At 38.7% G+C, this 7,055-nt stretch overlaps 1 long non-coding RNA gene across 1 annotated transcript; it reads right to left on the bottom strand.

Annotated features, from left to right (window-relative positions):
- Positions 1 to 1,331: 1,331 nt before the first annotated feature.
- LOC136789789 (uncharacterized) lies at positions 1,332 to 7,024 on the bottom strand. The gene is made up of 3 exons (XR_010828765.1): positions 6,953 to 7,024; positions 6,554 to 6,622; positions 1,332 to 1,672 (listed from the first exon to the last, which is right to left on the bottom strand). It is a non-coding gene; the product is annotated as an uncharacterized lncRNA (long non-coding RNA).
- Positions 7,025 to 7,055: the final 31 nt, after the last annotated feature.

Raw genomic sequence — 7,055 nt, 5'->3', positions numbered from 1 at the left:
AGAGAGTGTCAAAAAGGTTGAGCCAGACCCAGACTCAGTGGTGCCCAGCAACAGGATGAGAGGCAAAAGGCACAAGCTGAAACACATGAAGTTCTGCCTGAACATGAGGGAAAACTTCATTAGTGTGTGGGTGACGGAGCACTGGTATAGGTTGTCCAGAGAGGTTGTGGACTCTCCTTTCCTGGAGATAATTCTAAAGCCACCTGGACACAGTCCTAGGTGCTGTGCTCTAGGGGACCCTGCCTGAGCAGGGAGGAGGGACTAGATGATCTCCAGAGGTCTCTTTCAACCTCAAGCATTCTGTGATTCTGTGATACCTGGGAGAAGGTGAATTGAACCTGAATAGGTCTGAGTTTGTCATAAGCACAGCAGACTCATTACACCAGAACTGTCATTCTGATGTAGAAGAACTAAGGAGAAAAAATTGAATAGTTGAAAGTGCTGTCATAATTTTACAACAGGCTGCTGGCATTTACAAAATTCCATGTATTCAGATTCATTATTTTCACTATGAAGATCATCACTTAATGTTAATACAGAAGCCCTGTGTAGGATAAGACCCCTCTTCCAATAAGTAATTTGCAGATACAAAGACAAGTACAATCCTTGCCCTGAGGTGCTTAGAAATAATATCCTGCCTGTATAACTTGAAATAGAAAGGTGTTTATTTTTACTGCAGTAAGTGCTTAACAAGCAATAACTAAACCAAAACTATTATTTCAAAAGGATTTAGAATAATATTTTAATTATCTCAGTGTTTATAGAATTGAAAAAGCAGGAACTTTTAGCTACTAATAATGACAGTCTCACATACTTTAATTTTTTTGAAAAATCCGGAGACTGGTATAATGACTTGCACTTGTATAAAAAGAAAACAGTTGGGCAGAGAAGCTCTTCCATTACAGAGTTTGGCCTGGAGGACTATAAGCAAACTAACATTCTCTTCAGGGCAATTTACACCTATCAGCCTTCAGAAATTTGTACTGTTAAGGAATTTTGGGGAGTTTTACTGTGCCAAGTCAGAAAACACTGGAAGTTATTTACAAGACCAGTAAAAAAAATGGTAACCATATAAAAGAGTATGTAGTACTTTATTCAGGTTATGTAGGAATACAGAATATCAAAAGAAGCAAGGAAAAAAAGGGTATGTGGACCCAGGAAGTAAAATTGTTGTGGGTACTCACATGCTCTCTTTGGATAATTCTTACCACCATGAGTGCTGGGAAGCATCCAGCCTTCATCATCAGTCAGCTTAGTCTACATCTGACTCTTGAGAAATGGTATCTTATCATCTGCTCACCTCGTTCATAGAGGTATCTGTGATACTCACATGTATTCTACCTGGCAATGAGGACCTATTGATCCTTTGAATATTGTGTATAGTTCCAGTCTCAACAACCTAAAAAGGATGTATGAAGGTACTTGAATGCATCCAGAGGATGGCAACAAAGCAGGTAAAAGGACTGGAAGGCATGTCCTATAAAAAGAGGTTGCTGTGTGTCCCAGGAGCTGTCCCCAAGCTCTCCTTTTTCCTTGTTATGGTCCTCTGCCATTGTCAGTGGTATGGGAGTCCCATGTGCATGGGAACTGTTCCCTTACGGTCTTGTCAGCCTGGGCACATACAGGATCACCAATCCCATGGAGCAGCTCCAGCGCAGACAGTATGAAAGAGCTAAAAGAAAAAGAGGAAAAATACACAGGAGAGTACAGAAAGGAGAGGAAATCCCAGCTTTAATATGCACCACATGTAAACACGGCTGAGCTACAGCCCTAGGGAGTCATAATTCTGAATGTCCTGACTTTTGTGTGTTTAAAATCTCAACTGTAGCATTACATTTTTTTTTTCATTTAATTTAATTTATTTCTTCAGGGAAAAAGAAAGTATGTTTTACCATACAAACAGACCACATGATGGACACTGAAATAAATATCATCCACACATTTATTTGCATGATTAAGCCATCAGACAGTCAAGTAAATAGAATGGAGTGCACTTATTTGAATTGCCTCCAAGGTATTTTGGGGTGCACAGAGAAAACAGGGACAGCAAGCCACTGGCCTTATCTTTCTCATTGTTTAAAATAGAGTAACTCTCAAGTAACTCCACTGAAACAAATACAAAGTCATTCTAAGAACAAGTGATAGACATCTGAAATACTCTCTGCTTTCCCCATCCTCACACTACACAAAAAGCTACTGATTTTAATTCTTTGTGATGTCCAAGTATGAATCTTGACAAAGTTCAGTGCCTTAGTGGTTAGCTAGACATCTAACACAAGATGGCATGGTGCCCACACATCCTTTCTCTATAAGGAGATAATGAAGTTAAATCAATTTCCAATGAGATAAAGAAACAAAGACTAGTGGTTCTTCTGTTGTCATGTTATTCTTTTCCTCAAAAGCACTGAGTATTGTATTGTACACTGTGGCTTCTACATCAACAGAAGACCAAGAGGACAGAACTGGTAGAGCAAAATACAGTGTGCAAGACCTGACATTTACAGTACGCACACTAACGGTCTTGGTGCGTTTTTTTTTTTGTTTTTTTTTTTTTTAAGCAAAGACTTCTGGATGGATGAGCTGTACACTGGCCCCATGGACTAAATGCCCTACTTATGGCTAGCATGCATTAAGTGTGTTCTGGGAGTGCATTCTCCCATTTAGTTTCACGCAAAGGAATCTACTCCATATGCTCCAAGACTACCCTACAATGAAAAGCAGAGCATAGTCAGGAGGGACAATTGGAAGTTTTCTTTCAAAAGTGCACTCCTAATTTGCATTACAATGTTAACATATGCATATGCTGTGAAGGAGCAGAAAAATTACTTAAGCTGATGAACTATGCCTTCTAATTTTTTCTCAAGGAAAAAGAATAAAACTTAGAAAAAGCACCTAGTTCTCACTTCTTCTATGTGTGGACAGTTTAATGAACCTACAATTGGGAAAATTTGGGAAAAAAAACTTGGGAAAACACAAAATGACTGTGTAGATGCTTCCAGGGAAGCACGTATGAATTCAGACATTAGTATAGTCCTCTGTGACTCAGACCCCAGTATGATGCTTAGTCAATAGCCCAGTGCTTTGAGTGATGACAGAAAACATTTTAGTATCCAGAAGGATCCAAATACCCAATGGATCTTATTTTCCATGATCTGAAACAACAGTTTCATTCAACAATGGTGAAAGAACTGAACTGATGTTTTTGTTTTGTTTTAATACGTATATCAATATTGCAGGCAATTCTGTACAATACTACAAAATCACAAAAGGGGATGAAGTGTGAAAATGACCTAAAATGATGATCATAAGCAAAGAGATGTTAAAAAAAAAGAAAAAAAAAAGTTGTATCAAGCTAAGGAAAATGTTTTCTAACTTTCTTGTGCTGCCTTAAGCCATGCAGTATTTTCCTTATGGTTAGGATCATGATCGAGGCTATGAAAATAGCAAAGGCTGCAAGTTCCAGACCTGTTGAAATCTGGTGATTTATAGTTGAAGCACTAGCCACTCCAGAAACTGCCCCAGGAGCTAGGTATTCTGCTTTGTATCATGCAATACCACAGTATGACATCATATCTTCCAGTAGACAAAATACATCACATGGGGACCTGTCTATGCTATGTTTAGCTCCTCGATAAACTCCGAGGTAGTGGTAAACTGACAACCCGCACTGAATAAATGATAACTTATTCTCTAAGTTTCATTTGGAAAAGATCAGTTATCTCCCTTCAAATCAAAACACAAGAGCACCTGTGTGGATAGTTCACTAGGAACTGCCACGGAGGACAGCACGGGCTAGCCAGCACTCCTTGGGTCCTGCTTCATGTAGTCCTCCACCCCTATTCCAAATAACCCCACACTGCTCTATATCACACCCCAGAGCCTGCAACCCATACGTAATATTCCCATAATGAAACAACCACTCTGCGGGACTGCAGTTCAACCTACACATTACACCTGATCACAAAAACGCACAAAAAATAGCAACTTGAAGGGCTACCAGAGCACCATATGAGGCTCAGAAGAATCAAACACTATGGACATGACCAGTCTGTTTCAGGGTGCAGTAGCCCTGAAAAACTTCTGTATCAGACAGTCTATGGACTAGGCATTACTGTGTACAGTAGATACATCTAACAGCATATATGTACTAAGTGTATCTTAGTTTCTTTATAGGAAACTCCTGATATTTAAGAAGTTATCAAAGGAGAGATAGAAGGACTAAGCCCCTTCTTGGATCTGTAATTTCAATGGAGGAAAGTGAAAAGAAATTGTACGATTGCGTCACCAGGCACACCACTTTAAAGGAGACACCTCTGAGCCAGCTCTGGAAGAATTAGCACAGCTTCTCAAAGACGCAATAGCCGAATGTCCAATGGACGGCGTATGTCAACCCTTGAATTTGAGCTACACATTCAGCACAAACTTGCAAACCTTAGAAGAGCACAGTGTCTCAAGACACAGATTGAACATCAGGAGGGGATAACAGAGTGCAAACAGCTACTCCTTCCACCACGCCACTGCCCCCATAACCCTTATTGCATGTTTACCTGCACTGCCCATGCCAGCCAACATGGATAGCTGCAGACTTCATGTAGAGGGGAGCATCAGCCACAGGGTGATGTGCCAAGTTCTAGGAAGCTAAGCTTCAAGGCAGGGCAGTGAGTCTGGTGCCAGGTAGCTATATATTGTTTTCTCTGGCAGCAGAGTACCAGCCTGAAAGCCTGTGAATACAGGATTATGAATACCAGTTTCCTTTTGCAAGTTGGAAGCGCACATCAGTCAGGTTCATTGGCACCATTTGGGTGACTGTCAGATGTTTCAACTCCAACAGAACAAATGGTTTAATAAAGAGATTTGTTCAAATATTTATCTCTGTATTCCCACTGAGGACTAACTGAGATTAAACCCCATTATTATTAACAAAAATAAAAGCTTAATCCTGAAAAGAATGGGACTTTTGCCTGAGAAAAGACGGACTCCAAGCTACACTACCATGCACTTTTACAGATAAAACCAGCAGCTGCTGTGAAAACAAGAGCGCTCTTTGGCAAGAAATGAAATTAAACCATGTTAAAAATATTTAAAGCAATATAAATTGCAATAGTAGAAAACCTTAATTATCCTATCACATTACCATGAGGGATTTCATTAACTCCCTCCAAAACAAATCATTTCAGTTATCCAATAAAAAAATTTATGAGAATCTAAAATGAAAGTGAAGCAAAGTATAACTTCTGCAGATTTCTCATAACTAGTCACAGAATATGATCTGTTAGTTATCTCTGAACTGCAAGCTTACCATATAGGTTACTACCTCAAAAATGTCTGAAACTCAGCAGACATCTATTCCAGCACAGTATTAAAAACCCCTTTCCAGCTTCTTGCTGAAAAATCAAGAAACTCCATTGCCATGATGAAAAGCCAAGGGAGGGTCAAAAGCAAAGAGAAAATTACAGAATCACAGAATAGTTTGGGTTGGAAGTGACCTTAAAGATCACCTTGTTCCAACCCCCCTGCCATGGGCAGGGACACCTCCAAATAGATCAAGTTGCTCAAAGCCCCATCTAACCTGGTCTTGAATCCCTGCAGAGATGGGGCATCCGCAGCTTCTCTGGGCAACCTGCTCCAGTGCCTCACAACTCTTTGAGTAAAGAATTTCTTTCTAATGTCTAAATCTTTTCTGCAAAAATTAAAACAAAACAAACAAAAAGAACACCAACCACCATTGTTGTTCACTCACTACAAAATTAAGGTTTGAGCTAGCCTGTACTTAAGTTTGTTTAACTTTACATTTGTGAACTTGCAGTCAGTTAAGCAGATTCCCCGTGGCAAGCTGCAACTGAACTCAGCAGGGGCACTGATTTAAGTCTCTCTCCTTTAGTATCAATTTTCATGAAATATGCAAGACCTTAATAGTTCTGAGACCTCTAATCCTCAGTCAAATTTAGTTAAAATTGACTACCAGGTTCAGAAATTACTATTGGACTGTTAGACAAGTGGATGGATGGATGGAGGAACAGAAGAGCAGTAGAATCAAATAATTTGTCTTTCTTTATAAAAACAGTTTAAAAGAAAATGGGCAGATAGAAAGTAGGCCATGAATCAGTGAAAGATCTTTCTGTTGTTCCTATTTGATTATCAAGAGTCTTCTGAAGAAAGTGGTGTTATCCCTTGAAACGTTTCAACCTTCACATCTGTGAATATATTATAATAAATTACCCTGCAGTCAAAGTATTCTTGTACTGAATAATTAAGCACTTTCAGTAGAATCAGTCAACTTTGTACAGAGGCAGTTCCTTGCCATCTTTCTCACATGACAGAGTGTATATAAATGCATATATAAAAAAGTCTTTAAAGGCATGAAATAATTTCTAAATGGAAATCTTCTTCATTAAGTGTTTTTAGGAGATGAAAAGAATGTCACTATCAGAATGGTAACCTGTAAGGCTTAAAAAAGGAAACTATATGTGTTAGACCTAAAATTTGTCCATGTTGCATTGTATATTAAGCAAAAATTTCAAAAAGCACAATGCAAATAACTGGTTTTACTTACCATTTGTATCTGAATGACTCATCCTTAAAGTCAACCTGTCTGTTTATATATCCTTTGTCAGTAATCATTCTGAAGAAAACAAAACAAAACAAAACAAAACAAAACAAAACAAAACCTTAACTATCTCCTCAGAGCACATATATAAAACACTTACAAAGCTTTATTTAAAAGAATGAATCATACCAATTAATAAAAATCTCTGCTTGTACAGCTACTAGCTGCCAATGTTCACTGTGTGTACATTAAAAAAAAAAAAGGAAATATCTTTTGCTCAGTCTTATAAAGCAAGCTAATTTCGAAGTTCATAATAGTTTCTCCTCAGTAACTATCCTTAAATATCATCTTTGCAGAAATTCCTTGTGTAACACTTGGAGTTGTATTTCATTTCATCTCGCACACCTAACTACAGCAGTCTTCACTGCTCTGAACCCCACAGCATACACAGACATACAGCGATGAGATTTGGTCATGTAAATGGAACATGCATTATGGGGTCACTGGC

The sequence above is a fragment of the Anser cygnoides genome, chromosome 2 (assembly GCF_040182565.1).
Source record: "Anser cygnoides isolate HZ-2024a breed goose chromosome 2, Taihu_goose_T2T_genome, whole genome shotgun sequence".
Taxonomy (NCBI): domain Eukaryota; kingdom Metazoa; phylum Chordata; class Aves; order Anseriformes; family Anatidae; genus Anser; species Anser cygnoides.
This window is presented reverse-complemented; position numbering and strand designations above follow the sequence as displayed.